Source organism: Phycodurus eques, chromosome 18 (genome assembly GCF_024500275.1).
Source record: "Phycodurus eques isolate BA_2022a chromosome 18, UOR_Pequ_1.1, whole genome shotgun sequence".
Classification (NCBI taxonomy): domain Eukaryota; kingdom Metazoa; phylum Chordata; class Actinopteri; order Syngnathiformes; family Syngnathidae; genus Phycodurus; species Phycodurus eques.
This window is the reverse complement of record NC_084542.1, coordinates 5,072,827-5,090,880: the sequence shown is the minus strand read 5'-3', so window position 1 is coordinate 5,090,880 and position 18,054 is coordinate 5,072,827.

The window sequence follows — 18,054 nt, the reverse complement described above, 5'->3', positions numbered from 1 at the left end:
GGAAGCTCACCTTTTGCATTGCTGAATCATTGCGTAAACTCCTGCCACACAACAAAAGTGGTGCTGTGAGGTACCGTGAACATGAATTAAGTCTGTTGATGCAATAATTGTTATAACAGTATTTTTTTTATATGAACACCTATGTTGCTCTTTGCTACGCAGTAACCTGCCCAGTGGGACAAAGTACCAATTAATGAGGTGACCGACTTTTAAAAATGTGCAAGTCGCTCTGATGTTGGGAGTTTGAACCTCATCCAAGAAGCTTGGGTGGTCTCAGTTCTGGCATCTTCAATACACACACTCTTTGTTGTGAACGTCATGAACAACACACAAGAACTCAAAAGCAATTATCTGAATTATTGGCACACCTGGACACATCTACCATTTCAATGTTGTTGTTATTTTAATAAAATGTGTTTCATATAAAAAGGAAGAAAAGAACATTGAAGAAGAATGGAAGAAAATTGCCATTCATTTTATATATTTTTCAGGAAAAATATGATATTTAAGGATAATGACATCAATGCTATATATCATGTTTATTATTCAATTAATTCACCAATGCGAATAAGATAATCAATAAGGAATAATCCATCCATCCATCCATCCATTTTCTGAGCCGCTTATCCTCACTAGGGTCGCGGGCGCGATGGAGCCTATCCCAGCTGTCATCAGGCAGGAGGCAGGGTACACCCTGAACTGGTTGCCAGCCAATCGCAGGGCACATACAAACAGACAACCATTCACACTCACAGTCATGGCTACGGGCAATTTAGAGTCTCCAATTAATGCATGTTTTTGGGATGTGGGAGGAAACCGGAGTGCCCAGAGAAAACCCAAGCAGGCACGAGGAGAACATGCAAACTCCACACAGTCGGGGCCGGGGATTGAACCCGGGTCCTCAGAACTGTGAGGCTGACGCTCTAACCAGTCGGCCACCGTGCCGCTAAGGAATAACCAGTACTGATAATGGAATCAGAATGCCGAAATTATTTTCAATTCCAAACAGGAGACGTCACTCATAAATAAATATTCACTGTCAACTATCTGCCTTTATTGGTTGTACTACATATTTCAACATGTAAACATCTGTTCAGCACGGTACCTATACAGTAGGTACCATATACATTGGTACAAACCTAACATTTTACACAGCAAAGCCGGGAGAAAATTATTCTCGCCGGAGTGAGAAATCCAAGATGGCAGGCAGCCATCTTGGCAGGATGGCAGGCAGCCATCTTGGATTGTATGAGGGTTTTGATTGACCAGCTGCCAGCCAATCACTGAGCCTCACTTTCTTTTTGAGGCGTCATTTCAGTTGATATTTATTAGTGCATTTAAATATTGAAGAATATTTGTAAATTTGTAAAGTATATTAACATTTTTAAGTAGTGCTACAATCCTCTGAGATTTACACGTATTGTATTTTTTTTTTAACAAACATTAGGGCTTACAGTTTATTACTAGTACTAGTACATAACCGACCTCATCACCATCTTACCTAATCACGCCATGGTGGAAACGCCAACTTGATTAGAGTTCTGATCCAAAATGTATAGTGGCCAACTGAACTATTCTACTTCAGGGGTGGGAAATGGCAAAGTGACGTCCATCCATCCATTTTCTGAGCCGCTTCTCCTCACCAGGGTCGCGGGCGTGCTGGAGCCTATCCGAGCTATCATTGGGCAGGAGGCAGGGTACACCCTGAACTGGTCGCCAGCCAATCACAGGGCAAAGTAACGTGTGGTATGATATTGTTGCAATATTTTGTATTGATAGTGATATGAGATACGATATTCGATATATTGAGCGAAAATAAATAAGCCAACCGGCGTAAGTCACAATACGATACAAGCTCCTTCATCTAAAATAATCAATAAAATCATCAAGTATGTGTTTGATGGACACTTCTTGCAGTAAAAAGAGATGCTTGTTGAAAAGCATAGCCTAATGAAAATAATTTTTATTGTTTGTTTTGTGGTTGTTGACAGTCGAATTCGCTCCTTCAATATCGGTATTTGATTTGCCAATACTGTTCCATTGGAGATAACAACACAATACATGGCGACATCCATATCATGTCCAATGGGTTAAAGCAGTGAGCTGTTCTCTTTTGATCAAGACTTCTTTGTCCAAAGTTGGCATGCCACTCTTGACGAGTGTTTCATAGAGTACTGTACTTTAAGTTAAATTGTGTGCTTTCTCCTCGAATACAATATCTGAAGTGTGTGCTTTCAGTTCCTCCTTTTCTGTGTGCCTCTTGACAAGTCATCCTCCCTTGCAGCCATCACTTCCCTTCTTCTACCTACCGCTCATTAGAGAATATGAGAAAGTGCCCTGTAGGATTTTTCTGTCTCCACATTCTTCTCACAATAAACCTCGAGTGTCAGTGTTGGGACAAACGCAAACATCCACTCATACGTCACACTCTGACAGACAACGTCTGGCACACTCAGCATGCACGCAGCCTAACCTCCAACCCAGTGTGACACACATATGTATTTATATGTCATATGACCGGTGATGTTTGTGTTCCAGTCCAGATGTAAGTAGACTTATCATACTAAAGTCACATTGATGTAGTCTGATTCAACCTCAGCATGCACCATTTTCCCTCCCATTCAAATATAATCGGTAATGTGTCCTACAAAGCTAAATCTGTTTCATAAGTTTGACTAATACAGTGTTGCATTAGGTTTTCCAAAAACGTTGCAAAAGCTTCAATGCTCACTTGATAATTTTTTTATATCCAGTCCTTATTTTCATATGTTGTCTTCTCTCTTCCCTACTTGTACTCTGCATCGGCATTTTTCAATTTGAATAAGATCTTTACAAAACACACACAAATTACATGGTCTGGGAAAGCATAGTTGCCACCATTATCTTTTGTTTTTTAAAGGGAACTAATAGTTATGCTAATTTACATTTATTTTCTAGCTCATGTGTGTGCTCACTGGGAATGGTTGCTCACTGCATTGTTGCATATTTTAAACCTTTTTACAGATTGAAAATACGTCTGTATTTTACTCGTTATTGTTTATGCGGAGCTGTGCTTGGGTTGCATTAGTTACACCTAGTGGACTGACTTATTTAAATGGAGCATCATATACCTATGATACATTTTTATTCAGAAACAAAGACCTATCAGGGAAGCCAATACAATTTAGTCAGAAAAGAACAGGGCAATTTTGAAGACCACTCTTTTTGAAAAAAGGAAATAACCAAAGATTTTGAGACCTGTCAGGTCTCTAATATAATAAAGGTGCCTTCCCCATACTTTAGCTCTCTCTCTCTCGCTCTCGCTCTAGTGCATACAGCACATTATTGACAAATGTAGCTTGAAAGCTCTGGTTCCAACTCGGAAAAGGTATCTAGGATTACTATAAATCATGTTAAAATTCAGATATTTTGTAAAAGCATGAAAGTAGCCAGTCAATCCATTTTAAGAACATATGGGATACGAACAGTCTGAATAATCAGAATAATATGTGTGGTCATTAACTTTATTTTTTTCTGAAGACTATTCTATATAGTCATACCAAAACGTAACACAAAAATAGTTAGACACTGAAAGAGAAGTGCAGACCAATCACAAAATGCAATGATACATACTCTGGCAAATATAAAGGCCATTCGGACATTCAACATAAGATGACTAGAGTTATCAATAAATGTAATCTGTTAGTGGCGAGAAGATACAGAAGGAAAGCTTGCATGAAAAGATCTCTGGTAATCATTGTAAAGCTTGAGAACCACAGAAACCGACGACACTCAGCCCAAATAATCATGTTAATCATTTTGAATTAATTCCAAAGTCAAATTAGAGAATGTGGCACAAAACAAACTATACAATGACAATTTTAGAGCAGAGAATGAGCAAACACTGCATACGTTGTTAAAATACATAGTGAGGAATAAATATAGCACAGCAAAGACGCATTTGTAGTTGATAAAATTCCTGAAATTAGCGTTGGAAGCCAAAGAAAATATCTGAGCCATATAAGTCACAATTAAACCATGCCGATAGTGGTGTGTGTGTCCTGTAAACTGATCAATTTACATCACATTTCCACATGCAGAATCACAGAAAAATATATAAATCAGATTATCGTAAAGATTAGAAACAATACTAAAGCCTTGAAAAAAAAAGAAATGCAAGCGGTCCGATCGCTTCATGCTTGTTCCTCTGCGCTTTCGCTGTAGCTTGTATGTATAAATGCACATACTGTACAAACACTTGAACAGAACGATGATAAAAGTGATGAGAAGTGTACTTTTAATTGTTATTTTAGGACAGTCAACCCATTAGAACATTTCTGGTTTGAGTTGTTATCGCCAAAGTTAATGTTTTTATAAAAAACTAGTTCCAAAACGTTGTGCATCTTGGGTAAAAGACGTGTGTTTGGTCTATTATCAATGGCTCATCCAGAATTATTTGAACGTACTCATGGTCTTTGGATGTTCTAAATTTGTTCGCTGAGTACGAACAAAAACAAGTACGAGCATATTGATAAATCACACGTTTGTGCATCAGACATGCGTACCCACAATGTAATCACAAATCTGTGCGTATGCACCGTGAGTAAATGAGGCCCAGTGATTCTAGTGCTGATGACTGTTTCGTGGACGCTTTAGTTCTGAAGTTACTTAATGACCTGGTATTCAAGTTTCATCATACAAAGGAGGTTAATGATCTCAATTGTGCACCTCCTGGCAGTACTTACTCACATAACTGAGATTCTTACTTTACAATTGTCTGGCAATCATCAGAAGTTATTCTGTTTCCTTGTTATGCCTTCACCATTGGCCTCATGGGACTCTTCACCATTTTCTGTGAAAAAGGATATAAATAGGGCTAATGTGCCAACCGAGTATTTTAAGTGGTTAGTGTCTCGTAAAGATAAGGTGTAATTTCTTCCTCTGCACCGTCGTCATATGACTGCGTGCTCAATATCGTGCAGAACTCCCCATTGCCTAATTCAACACTATATAGTATAATGTTACAGATTACATGAGTTTTAACAATGTAACGATGTAGAACAAGTAGTGGAAATCTTCTTCTCCTTATGGATTCCACATTTACGTCCTTACACTTCGTGACTATTTTTACTAACCTCAACCAGCGTAATGGGTAACCCTAACTAAGAATCAAGGAGGGAGATGGGTGGAATACGGCCTTTAATACGTTTTAAAGCCAATTTGAATAACTGGTTATGCCTTCCGGACTGACAAATGCCACTGCTGTGTTTCAATGTCTAATCAACAAAGTATTTTGTACATGATGAACAGATTCTGCTTTGTTTATCTCAATGATATTCTGATCCTTTTCAGAAATCCTCAGGAACACACCAAGCATGTTCTGCTCATTCTACACTGTCTTTTAGAAAACTGGCAACAAGTTAAAGCTGAGAAGCGTGAATTCCACTCTATGTCAGTACAGTGGGGTTCCTTGTGGAGAAAGGTCAACTTTGAGCTGATCAAGCCAAAATCCAGGTTGTGGTCAAATGGCCAACTCCTGCATCAGCACTAGCAGAGGCGTCTTGGTTTTGCCAATTTCTTCAGGTGATTTATCAGCAATTACAATATTAAGGCAGATCCTCTGACAAGACTTATAGCCCCAAAAATACCTTTTGTTTGGATCCAAGAATCTAAATCTGCTTTTGCATCTCTCAAGTAATTATTTACCAGTACACATATCTACCAGTGCAAAGGGGATTAATTGTCCTCATCTTTATGCGTTTTTTTCTGGACCAGTTCTTCTGTGCAGCAGGGAAGTTTTAAATACTCCCTCGGGGGAGGTTTTTACTTTGCTATTTATTGGAAATGCACCCTGACAGAACAAGGTTTGTGAGGGGACAGACAGAGAGAGCGGAGAGAACAGAACAGAAATGGAAAAATGACACAGCAGAGGAATAGCACAATAACATGGTATATGACTAAAATAACATTACCTAGGAGTTGTGCTCTTGTCTGTGGAGGAAAGTAACCCCCCTGTGAGGAAGGAATAAAACAGCTAGCCAATAAGACAGGGCAGTGCAGGACATACCTAGTGTAGTGAGCCAGGCAGTGCTACCGGTTTTGGGAGTAATTATGCAATGCCTAACCACCTGTAGGGACTACTAAGTGCAAAAAAGTAATAATAAATGCTGTGTCATTGTGAGTGGCCCAACGTCAAGCAACTACTGTAAATCCTATAGTGTGTCTATGGAGATTTATTCGTGAATAAACACCGTCACACATGCATGTTAGTCATTTGATGTCCGGAGTTGCTGTGCCTACACAATGAGGACGGGCGGACTCAGCCTCACCTATTGGCAAGGGGAGCCTGGGCAGAGTGCCCACGGTGTGTGGGACACCAAATAGTTCTCATTTGACACTTCAGGGAAAGTATATATTCAGGGTTTCTTGGGGGCTGGTGTGGGGAAAGGGGACGCAGCCGGCGGACTGGGATTCAGCACGTCTGTGCTATTTCCTGGTCCAGATGCTTCACTCCTTTGCCCTGTCTGTCCCCGATTCCAGGGGGCACTTTGTAGCCTGCGAGTGTCCTGTCGTTACTTTTTTATTAAAAAAAAAAAAAAAAAGGAAAGAGGACACCACCCACGCCCGTGGAACCAACACTGTTTGCCAGCTCCAGCGAGCCACCTTGACCACACCTCAAGAGAGGGACACAGGGACCAACTGGCTGCCCCCATCTGACAACAGAGCTAGACGCAGGGGTCAGCCATCACCTGAGAGGGTTACAGCTTGCAACTGACAAGCCAGTGACGGGTGGGGGACATGGGAAAAGAGGGCATACCCCTCACCTCATACACCCTCACCGGCCAGCTGACGAAGGGGGCCAGGCTCCAGAAGTCATGGCATGAGCCTTGTGAGTACCCACCTCCCACCCTATGACTATGGTTACCAGGTCCCTGATTGGCAACTATTACCCGTGCACCATTTATGTTTGTGGTGTGGTGTGGTGTCATGCGTTAAAATTGGATAGCCTAGTGGGGAAGAGGTGGGATAACTATGGGGCATTGCTGACCCACAGCCGGTCTCCCTACCCCAAACACCCAGCTCCTCAAATTATGTACGTACAGCATGTGGTGCATTAAACAAACCACAGGCCATGGACGGGCCAGACGGAGACAGGGAGGCAGAGCCACCTGGCCTAATGTCCTTGCAAGCCCGACACAGCCCTCCACCCACTGATGGGTGTGTATTCCATTATTGGTAGGGCAGAGGAGTGCGGGGCAACTGTGAGCTCGGCGAGTTGACCACAGAGTAAAGAGAGAGCCCCACTCTGCCTTAAACAGGCGCACCAGAGGACCCGAGGCGTGACAGAAGAACCTACCTGCCCCCCAAACTGGAGGATGTATGTTATCATTTATGGGTTAAGCTTCACCTTTTCTACTGTTTACTGTTGTGTTGTGTGATGTTGGCACTTATGCTGTGCCAGTATAAGTGTCAATTTGATGTCAGTATTTAGCCTTGGGTTTAACAGTTTTCTTATTTTAACAGAGATGCTTGTCTGAACATAATTGAGAGGCAAAGATCATTTATAAAATGTTATAATGTTACTTGGTCTGGCATCATTCATGCAAGCACATTAGTATGGTAAAACCAAAAATACACTACCAAAATGGCGTCGATGTGTCAAATTCTCTGATCTTTGCAACTTTTTATCTTATTCTATTTCCACCTAAACTGGTCACCCCATCCTCTAATGCTTTTATCCTGACATTATTTGCTATCACCTCCAAGTCACAACTCACAGCAACCCATATCACGGATGGCGAATAAGTGCTGAGACAGGTCATAGCTGCTGGGAGGATGTCAGGCTGTGGACAGAGCAATAGAGAGAGGAGCATCATTACGGACCATTACGGTCAGTCACCCACCGTTTAGCTCACACAGCCCCTGTGTCCTGTATGTGCTGTTTAACATGATGTGCTGTTGCACCATTACATACAGTATGGGGTGTACACATGCAAACTGTACACTACCGGGCCAAGAGCAACAACCAACAGGATTGTAAATGCAAACAAGAACTTCCAATTGGGTAGTGACTGGAAAAAAAGATACAAGAGAACCTCTAGAATGTGAATGTGAATGTTTGAAGGTACAACAATTCTTCCAAAAGAAAGATGACTATTACCGGTAATTGTTCAGTGAATAATGTTTCCACACTCAATACAATGAGAATTAGAGGAATTGCAAAGAGATGCAAAGAAATTGGATTTCCAAGCAATGAAATCAAGTACATGTGGGCAGGTGTGTCCAGAATTACCCTGTTCCAGAGAAATAGGCACATCATGGTAACAAGATATGGTCAGTACAAGCGTATAAGTGATGTATAGCTATTATGACTAATGCCTACTACCCAAGCCTGTGGATTTAGAGTGATGATATGGGCTCGCTTTAATTGGTGGGATAAAATTAGGTCAGATGGCTTATTGAATACACAAAATGAGTAGAATGAGAATGAAGATACAGTATTTGCTAAGATGACAATGCCTGATATCACAGGGTGTCAAATTGAGAATGTGAATTGGTCACCAGAATCCAAACCTAAACCCAAGTGATTTTTATTATTAAAATTATTTAATATGTTGGAGAGGAGGCGGCACGGTGGCCGACTGGTTAGAGCGTCAGCCTCACAGTTCTGAGGACCCGGGTTCAATCCCCGGCCCCGCCAGTGTGGAGTTTGCATGTTCTCCCCGTGCCTGCGTGGGTTTTCTCCGGGCACTCCGGTTTCCTCCCACATTCCAAAAACATGCATTAATTGGAGACTCTAAATTGCCCGCAGGTGTGAATGTGAGTGCGAATGGTTGTTTGTTGGTATGTGCCCTGCCATTGGCTAGCAATCAGTTCAGGGTGTACCCCGCCTCCTGCCCGATGACAGCTGGGATTGGCTCCAGCACGCCCGCGACCCTAGTGAGGAGAAGCGGCTCAGAAAATGGATGGATGGATGGACGTACTGTGGTCTGATGGCACGGTGGACGACTGGTTAGAGCGCCTGCCTCAAAGTTCGGAGTTCAATCCCCGGCCCCGCCTGTGTGGAGTTTGCATGTTTTCCCCGTGCCTGCGTGGGTTTTCTCCGGGCACTTCGGTTTCCTCCCACATCCCAAAAACATGCATTCATTGGAGACTCTAAATTGCCAGTAGGCATGACTGTGAGTGGGAACGGTTGTTTGTTTCTATGTGCCCTGCAATTGGCTGGCAACCAGTTCAGGGTGTACCCAGCCTCCTGCCAGATGACAGCTGGGATAGGGTCCAGCATGCCCACGACCCTAGTGAGGAGAAGTGGCTCAGATAATGGATGGATGGAATATGTTGGAGAAGACAATGGAAAGGTGAATGGAAGTTTTTAATGAAAAGCTATAACTAGGACAGAATTTTTAATTTTTTTAATTTTTTTCATTGACCAAACTTATCACAACAATGTCTCAGTGAATGCCTTATTGAAATGGACGCAAGCAATGGTCGACCAAAACATTTCAATTTGTAACTTTATGGCTTTTTCCCACGAGTGAACATTTCTGAATAAAAATGTGAATGATTAAAAGTTGAATGAAAAGTTAAATGTATGTTGTACAGGGTATTACAAGAGCAAACATACAATTTGATAGCTGTGGAGTTATTTACTTTTTTCCTCTGCCCTGTCATTTTCTTGTGAAATAGGAAATACGTTAACAAGCAGACAGAGTGTTTGTTGGCCCACCAATCATGCGAAGGCACCATTTTGCTCCAGGTTGAACAACTGAAGGCATCATAAAGAATAATTTGCAATCCACACATTCATGGGTCATGTTTTATTCTTATGCCCAACGCTGTGGTGTACAGATAAAGCTAATACAGATAAAGCTAATATGATCCAATTACGTTGTACTTTATTCTTGCAAGGTGAATGGCGCAATCGTTAATGGTCAATCCCACAAGCCCTTGATTCCTGCCCTGATGCCTGTGGACATCATTTAAAAGACAATGGCTACATCAACATGATGCAGTCAGTCAGTCAAATAAAACTCATCAAATTCTTTAAAAATCTAGTCCTACTAGCTTCACTTGATCTCAATTTGATTTGGCTTAAGGCACTAATGGGGCAATTGCAGTATTCAATAAATTATAACACAATGACTTACAAGGCAATTTATATCAAAATGTTGGTAATACTATGGGTTCTCAGACATGAGCTGTTCTCACACATACAAATTGCAACTGGCAACGTTCACATATTGGCTTTACTGGTATATTTAATTTCTGAGCTCTCTTTGTTAGATAATAACTTCCCAAGTGGCCTTTCGTTGGAAAAAAAAACAATGACAGAAGGATTATTTTCTTGAAACGTCAATAAAACATCAATACTTCACCATTCATCACAATAAATTACCTTGCGCATAGATGACATTTCATCATATTATTTAAAATATAATACTGTCACCCTTCATTTGGTGTGACCTAACAGTTAGTGGATATTAGCATGTTTTCAAAGATGAACACAGAGGCATTAAACAGAGGGACCAGGGGCCTCATGTACAAAGACTTCTAAAACATGGCTTACGCTCAAATCCAGAAAACGTCGTACGCACGAAAATATTCAGATGTATGAAACTCTGCGTCCTCATGCATCCAAGCACATTTCCTTCGTACATTCCAATCAATGTGGAAATGAGTGCACATGTTGGAGTAGCCCCTGTCCACGCCCACATTTGAATATGCAAATCATATTTAAATGAAGCCTGCACCTGAGATGCCGATCTCTGCATGATCAGAAAAAAAGGAAAATGAGCAAGGTAATGAAGAAAAATTATTTTTCTGAATGTGAAGTTGCTCAATGACGTGGAGGCACGCAAGAAAATCCTCTTTGGCATGCTGTCCTACGGCGTTAACAACACGCGAAAGAGGAGTGAATGGGACAGCGCGTGTGCGGCTGTCAATGCTGTGGAAAGAGAATAGCGCGCACACGTTGAACTAAAAAAGAAGTGGTCAAACATTTAGGGGGATGTGAAGCGCAGGACAGCTGCCCACCGCCAAAGTGTGGCCAAAAAAAGGCGGAAGAACCGACGCGGAGGGCCTCACCCTGTTGGAGGAGAGAATCGCTGCGATCATGGGTGACACTGCTCTCTCAGGGGTGATGGGAGGACGTGGCTGACTATGATCAACCCACAAGGTTAATACCATGTATTTTTAGAACTCATAACAAATGTGTTCATACAGTAACCTACACTCAGCCCTGTGAGATAAAGGTTCATGCGTAAATGTTGTATGTGTGGTATTAGTAATAAATCTTTTGAATTCAAATAGAAGCACATCAGTATATCAGAGAGGATATCAAAAACGTTGACTCTCTTTTGATTACTTAATTCATTATTTTAATACACAGGAGAGGACACGCACACTAACAAAAAAATCATGGTTTTTTTTCGGAGAAGAGGGGTAAATTATGTCAATTTAACCACATTTTAATCATGTGCAACTGATGCACATGTTCAAATGAAGTAAATTCAAAGGACTCTTTTTTTCAGTGTATGTGCTGGAGTCACGAAGCGATTGTGAGGGCAATAGGCGGCATAAATGATCGCCTCGATCAATTAGTAGGTGTCCTCACAAATATCAGTGGTTCATTAAATACACTGGTTAACAAATTCATTCTCAGTCCTTGCCTCAATTGCATTGTTGAAATCAAATGTTGCCGGGCATGAATTGTTCATCAGTGCTAATTATTCATGTTTCTCTGGTATGCAGATTTATGAGAACAGCATCACCTCTAAGTGTTGCCAAAGCACCAAAAGCTACAGAAACATGCGTACGCCAGCCATGCGGTTGGCGTGAGGCACCGCACATTTCCACGATCGTGTCACTCTTGATACATCTGAACTTTGCCGTGAAAAAGAACGGACGCCACGTTTTTGTGCATACGCACCTTTTGTACATGAGGCCCCAGGTGTGCCATTATATGCAGGAGTGAACATTATTATCCATACCACATAATGAGAGACAATGCCACACATTTGGAATGCCTCTTCTTTTTTTTAAGTTAAACCAATGCAGGACAGACACTTCTTTACACTCTGGCTTGAATCCAATGGCTGCAAGGAAAGCAGCATAGGCTGTCACCATGTGGCTGTTTTACGTCAGTCAAAGCTATGCACCCATGAGTCAAGTGCAGGTTAACCTGTCAGTGCCTTTGCTTTGCTGTGTTTTTAGCGGCCAGTTGGGAAATTCCAAGTCACTTCAAGGTATGCTGATTTTGGTGAAATGTAATGAAAACAGCAATACAGAAATGGTACTGGGGCTTAACAAGAGACATGGGAATCGGCAACTGAGGAAGCAGGGGGTCTTCCATAGAAATGTGTAGTCCATGGATACACGGGAAACACAAAAACAGTGAAATAATGCTGTTAACACTTGATAGCATTGCCAATAACGTTACAGTAAATCCTTAAATGTCATGTGCTCATACATAGTTACTTCCAACATGTACAACTCCAATTCCAATGAGGTTGGGACGTTGTGTTATACATAAATAAAAACAGAATACAATGATTTGCAAATCATGTTCAACCTATATTTAATTGAATACACTACAAAGATTTAATATTTAATGTTCAAACTGATTAACTTTATTGTTTTTAGCAAATAATCATTAACTTGGAATTTTATGGCTGCAACACATTCCAAAAAAAGCTCGGACAGGGTCATGTTTACCACTGTGTTACATCACCTTTTCTTTTAACAACTTTCAATAAACGTTTGGGAACTGAGGACACTAATTGTAGGTGGAATTCTTTCCCATTCTTGCTTGATGTACAGCTTCAGCTATTCAACAGCGCGGGGTTTCCATTGTCGTATTTTACGCTTCATAATGCGCCACAGTGGAAGATTGTGGCGCACGGTGGAAGACTGCTTAGCACATCTGCCTCACAGTTCTGGGGACCGGGGTTCAAATCCTGGCCCCGCCTGTGTGGAGTTAGCATGTTCTCCCCGTGCCTGGGTGTTTTTTCTCTGGGCACTCCGGTTTCCTCCCACATCCCAAAAACATGCGTGGTGGGTTGACTGAGGATTCTAAATTGTCCGTAGGTGTGAATGTGAATGCAAATGGTTGTTTGTTTCGATGTGCCCTGCGATTGGCTGGTGACTGGTTCAGGGTGTACCTCCCGCCCGAAGATAGCTGGGATAGGCTCCAGCAGCCCGTGACCCTAGTGAGGTTAACGGTAAAGAAAATGGATGGATGGATGGATGGATGGATAATGCGCCACACATTTTCAATGGGAGACAGGTCTGGACTGCAGGCAGGCCAGTCTAGTACCCGCACTCTTTTACTACGAAGCCACGCTGTTGGCATTGTCTTGCTGAAATAATCAGGGGTGTCCATGAAAAAGACATGCGGAGAATTCCACTGCCCGATCCTGCTCTTTGAACAATGGCGGTTGGTAACCATAGCAAGCCATGAATTGGGACATACTGGTAGCGGAACTGGTGAGGGAGTTGTGGGCGTACCCAATCCACAGTTGGAATAAGCTCCAGGAGTAAGGGTTGCGTGCAGCAACACAACGGAGGGCTGATCCCAGGGATTGGTTTGCCCGCTGCGTCTGGCCGTTGGTCTGCGGATGATATCCCGATGACAAGCTGGCTGCTGCGCCCACCACTTTACAGAATTCCTTCCACACAAGGGATGAGAACTGAGGACCTCTGTCAGAGACAATATCGATGGGAATACCGTGGAGTCTAAAGACATGCTGGACAAGGAGGTCAGTAGTTTCGAAGGCGGATGGTAGCTTGGGGAGAGGTATGTAATGAAAAACATTTGGAAAAAAGATCGACAATGGTGAGAATGACAGAGTTACCTTCAGAAGGAGGTAGACCGGTAATGAAGTTCAGAGCAATATGGGACCAAGGGCGGCTAGGGATAGGCAATGGACGCAGCAGCTCAGCTGGGGGCAGGTGTGAAGACTTCCCTCGGGCACAGACAGAGCAGGCTTGGATGAACCCCCGGGTGTCTTGATCAAGGCTGGGCCACCAGAAATGCTGCCAGGATGACAGGTGAGTTTGGAGGTATGAGCCCACTGAAAAACATCAGAGCGTGCAGAATCTGGTATGAACAGGCAGTTTGGAGGCCCAGTCTTGAGATCCGGGTGAGTTTTTTGGGCCTCCTCCACCAGTTTGATTTGCCAAGTGGCAGCACCAACGAAGCACGAGAAAGGAAGAATGGGTTCCGGTTTGTCAGGGCTGGTGGGGGTTGAGTAAAGTCGAGACAGGGCATCAGGTTTGCCATTTTTGGAGCCAGGATGGAAGGAGAGATTGAAATTAAACCTGCTCAAGAAGAGAGCCCAGGAAGCTTGTCGGGTGTTAAGGCGCTTGGTGGAACGGAGGTCCAAATGATAAATGGTTGTTCAGTCCCCTCCAACCAGTGCCTCCACTCTTCCAAGGCCCATATAATGGCCAGTAGCTCTCGGTTGCCGACATCGTAGTTCCTCTCGGCAGGGGACAGACGACGGGAAAAAAAGGCACAGGGGTGCAGTTTCTGGGTCGTGGGGTCCCGCTGTGAGAGGACAGCCCCTGCCCCCGTGTCCGAGGTGTCAACCTCGACAGACGAACTGGAGGGAGGGGTCGGGGTGGCGAAGAATGGGCACACTGGTGAACAGGGTCTTGAGTTGGTTGAATGCTTAGGATGCTGCCGGGGTCCAACGAAAGAGGGAGCTGGTGGATGTGAGGCTAGTGAGGGGAATAGCGACCTTGCTTGAATCATGGATAAACCGATGGTAGAAATTGGCGAAACCAAGGAAACGTAGTTCTTTGCGGGTGGTGGGAGCGGGCCAGTTAACGACTGCTTGGATCTTGGCAGGGTCAGGTTGTAGTTGACCTTTGGAGATGACGTAGCCCAGGAAGTGTACGGAGGAGAGGTGGAATTCGCACTTTTCAGGTTTAACATATAGCCGGTTTTCAAGGAGACGCTGAATGACTTGGCGTACATGGAGGCGGTGTTCTCCGGGGGAACGGGAGAAAAGGAGGATGTCATCAAGGTATACAAATACGAACCGGTTGAGCATGTCACAGAGAATGTCAGTAATAAATGTCTGGAAAACTGCAGGGGCGTTGGTTAAACCGAATGGGATGACCAGATACTCGAAGTGTCCGAGAGGGGTATTGAAGGCGGTCTTCCATTCGTCCCCCTCTCGGATACGGATGAGGTGATAGGCATTCCGTAGATCCAATTTGGTGAACACCTGGGTGTTACAGAGGGGTTCAAACGAGGGGTCGATGAGAGGAAGCGAAGATTTATTCTTCACGGTGATATCATTGAGTCCACGGAAGTCAATACATGGGCGGAGAGTGGTGTCTTTCTTTGCAACAAAAAAGAAGCCGGCCCCAACTGGAGAAGAGGAAGGTCGAATGAGTCCGGAAGCCAGAGAGTCATGGATATAGTCCTCCATAGCCCTCTTCTCAGGTTGGGAAACGTTGTAGAGACAGCTGGAGGGAAGAGGGGGCCCCAGCAGCAGATTAATAGGACAGTCATACGGGTGGTGGGGTGGTAGAGAAATGGCCAGGTCTTTGCGAAACACCGGAGAGACATCATGATATTCTCCAGGGACTTCGGAGAGGTCAACTGACATTGAAGAGGGTGGTGGTGTGCCAGAGGGAGGTATAGCTGAGAGCAGGCAGTGTGAGTGGCAGTGAGGGCTTCATCCGGTGATGGCTAAGTGTGTCCAGTCTATGATGGGGTTATGTCTTTTAAGCCAGGGAATTCCATGGACTAATGGGGTATCAGGAGAAGGGATAACAAAAAGGGAAATGTTTTCGCAGTGATTTCCTGAACTAGGCAAGGTGAATGGCACAGTTTGGTGGGTAACAGCAGAGATGATACGGCCATCCACGGCTGTGACCTTCTTTGGAGACGGAAGAAGTTCGAGAGGAATTTGGAGCTGGTGAATTACAGCTTCATGAATGAAATTGTCATCGAAACCGGAATTAATCAGGGCAGTGATGGGGGTGTTAAGAGCCGAAACTATAATGCAAGCGGGAACGGTCATGCGAGAAGGAGAGCTTGAGGGGATGAAGGTTTGGCTCACCACGACGCTCTCAGGTTGCGGTGAGCCTGGTCTGTCCGGAGGGGACATGAGGAAATAAAGTGAAAAGTGAAGTGGAAAAAAGTGCCGCGTCATCCCACCCACAGTCACCCGCCAAAATCCGAAACTCTACGGAATATTCCACTGCTGAATTAGCGCCCTGCGTGAGCGTGAGGAGACAATGGGTGGCTTCTTTGCCCTGAACGGGGTGATCCAACACTTTACGAAGTTCATCGGAAAAGGAATTGAATGAGTGGAGTACCGGGGAGGAGTTTAGCCATAAGGAAATGGACCGTTTAGCTGCTTTGCCACGGAGGAGGTTAGTGACATACGCTACTTTGGATTGTTCGGTGGGATAACTGCATCGTGGAACGGCATTCCACTAAATTCCAAAGCAACTTCAGAAAACAGCCTGAGCCTCTGTAAAGCTAGCACTCACTGGCATACATACTGTAGATGAATGATGAATAAGAGATACATGAATAAAATATTTGTAATCCATTAATTATATATATATATATATATATATATATATATACACACACACACACACACAACCTGTCACTGGCAGGGAAACATTTCACTGTAATCCATTTTGTTACTGAGCTACTCGCATGGCAACATGAATAAAGGAGGAAAGCCAGCAATTTGTCAGAGCGTCAGAACTGTAAAAGTCGGAGGCCAAAACAGCTGTATCTCTCAGGCTGTGTTATAAAGTAGACCATTTTAAAATGCCGGTGGATCAATTCTGGTTACACACGGCTCTAAATTTATCCGTTCTATGTGGTGGTTGCCTTTGTCTAGGCTCAAAAGATTCTGAGTTGTAGTCACGAAGAATACAGAGCAAGAGCAGGCAGAAGTGAGCGGAAGGTATCAATTTATGCATAAACCGCAGAGCGACAGCTTGCTTGGATTATTTTAGCTGGAACACACATTGTCAGCTTTTGATTCGGCTCTGTTATCTTTTGTCTGTGGTACACAGACAATAAAAAACACAAACAGATGTATCACACCGGCCTGACATAGTGCGCACCACACAAGCCCCCCAATCCCACGCCTGACTCGAACCACTAGACACTTTGTAGACATCAGATAAGACAAGACCTTTTGAAAGTCATAGTGTAACAGGTGACAGATATCTGGCCCTTAGAAATGCAGTGGTCTTGTTTTAGCCTGTGTGTGATGTCTGGTCTTTTTTTATTTTTTATTTTGTAGGTGTTGTGATCCCTTCATCCTGCTCAGCCCCCATTTTGCTAATTCTCCACCTGCACTTTGATGTCCATACTGCTGTCGCGCCTCCTTGAGAATGTAAGACTTGGCAGCGCTATCAGCACAAAACATGCATTCGGGCCGTGTCTTCCTGCTCTGTTTGCAGCTCACACTCAAAATACTTTCTTAATTTTGTGACAATTTCACCAACACACCTGAGTAGAGCGGATTCTCATAAAATGTCAAGGTCGATGGCAAGTGAGCTTGAGCTTGAGTGAGTCATCTACCGACAAGCAGATACTCGCTCTCTGGTTTTAGTTTCTCACACTGTTTTGAAGGTTTGAAGTGCCAGGATAGCATTTCAGTAATGTGCATGCCCAAACTCCACACAAAGTGAGTGACTCTGTGACAAGAGAGGATAGGCCTACAAGTCCGCCACACACAGCGTCTCATATCAGACAGGGTGTCACCACTCACACTTTGGTTGCATTCTCTTATGTCTGTTCAAAAGCAAATTAATATAGCGTCTACAAAATAACAGTTGTGTTAGGAGCTGCTCCGGTATCTTTATTTCTTTCGTGACATTTTTGCAAATGCATTCCTATTAATATCAGGTTTTATTTTCGTTGCAATTATTCAGAAAAAACATGTTAAGATGGAAATGGTATTACAAAACACAGTGGATATAAAAAGTGTACACACCTCTGATCACATGCCAAGTTTTTGTGATTTATAAAGTTAGACCAAGATATATCAGACTTTTTTTCAAACATTAATGTGACTAACCTCTACA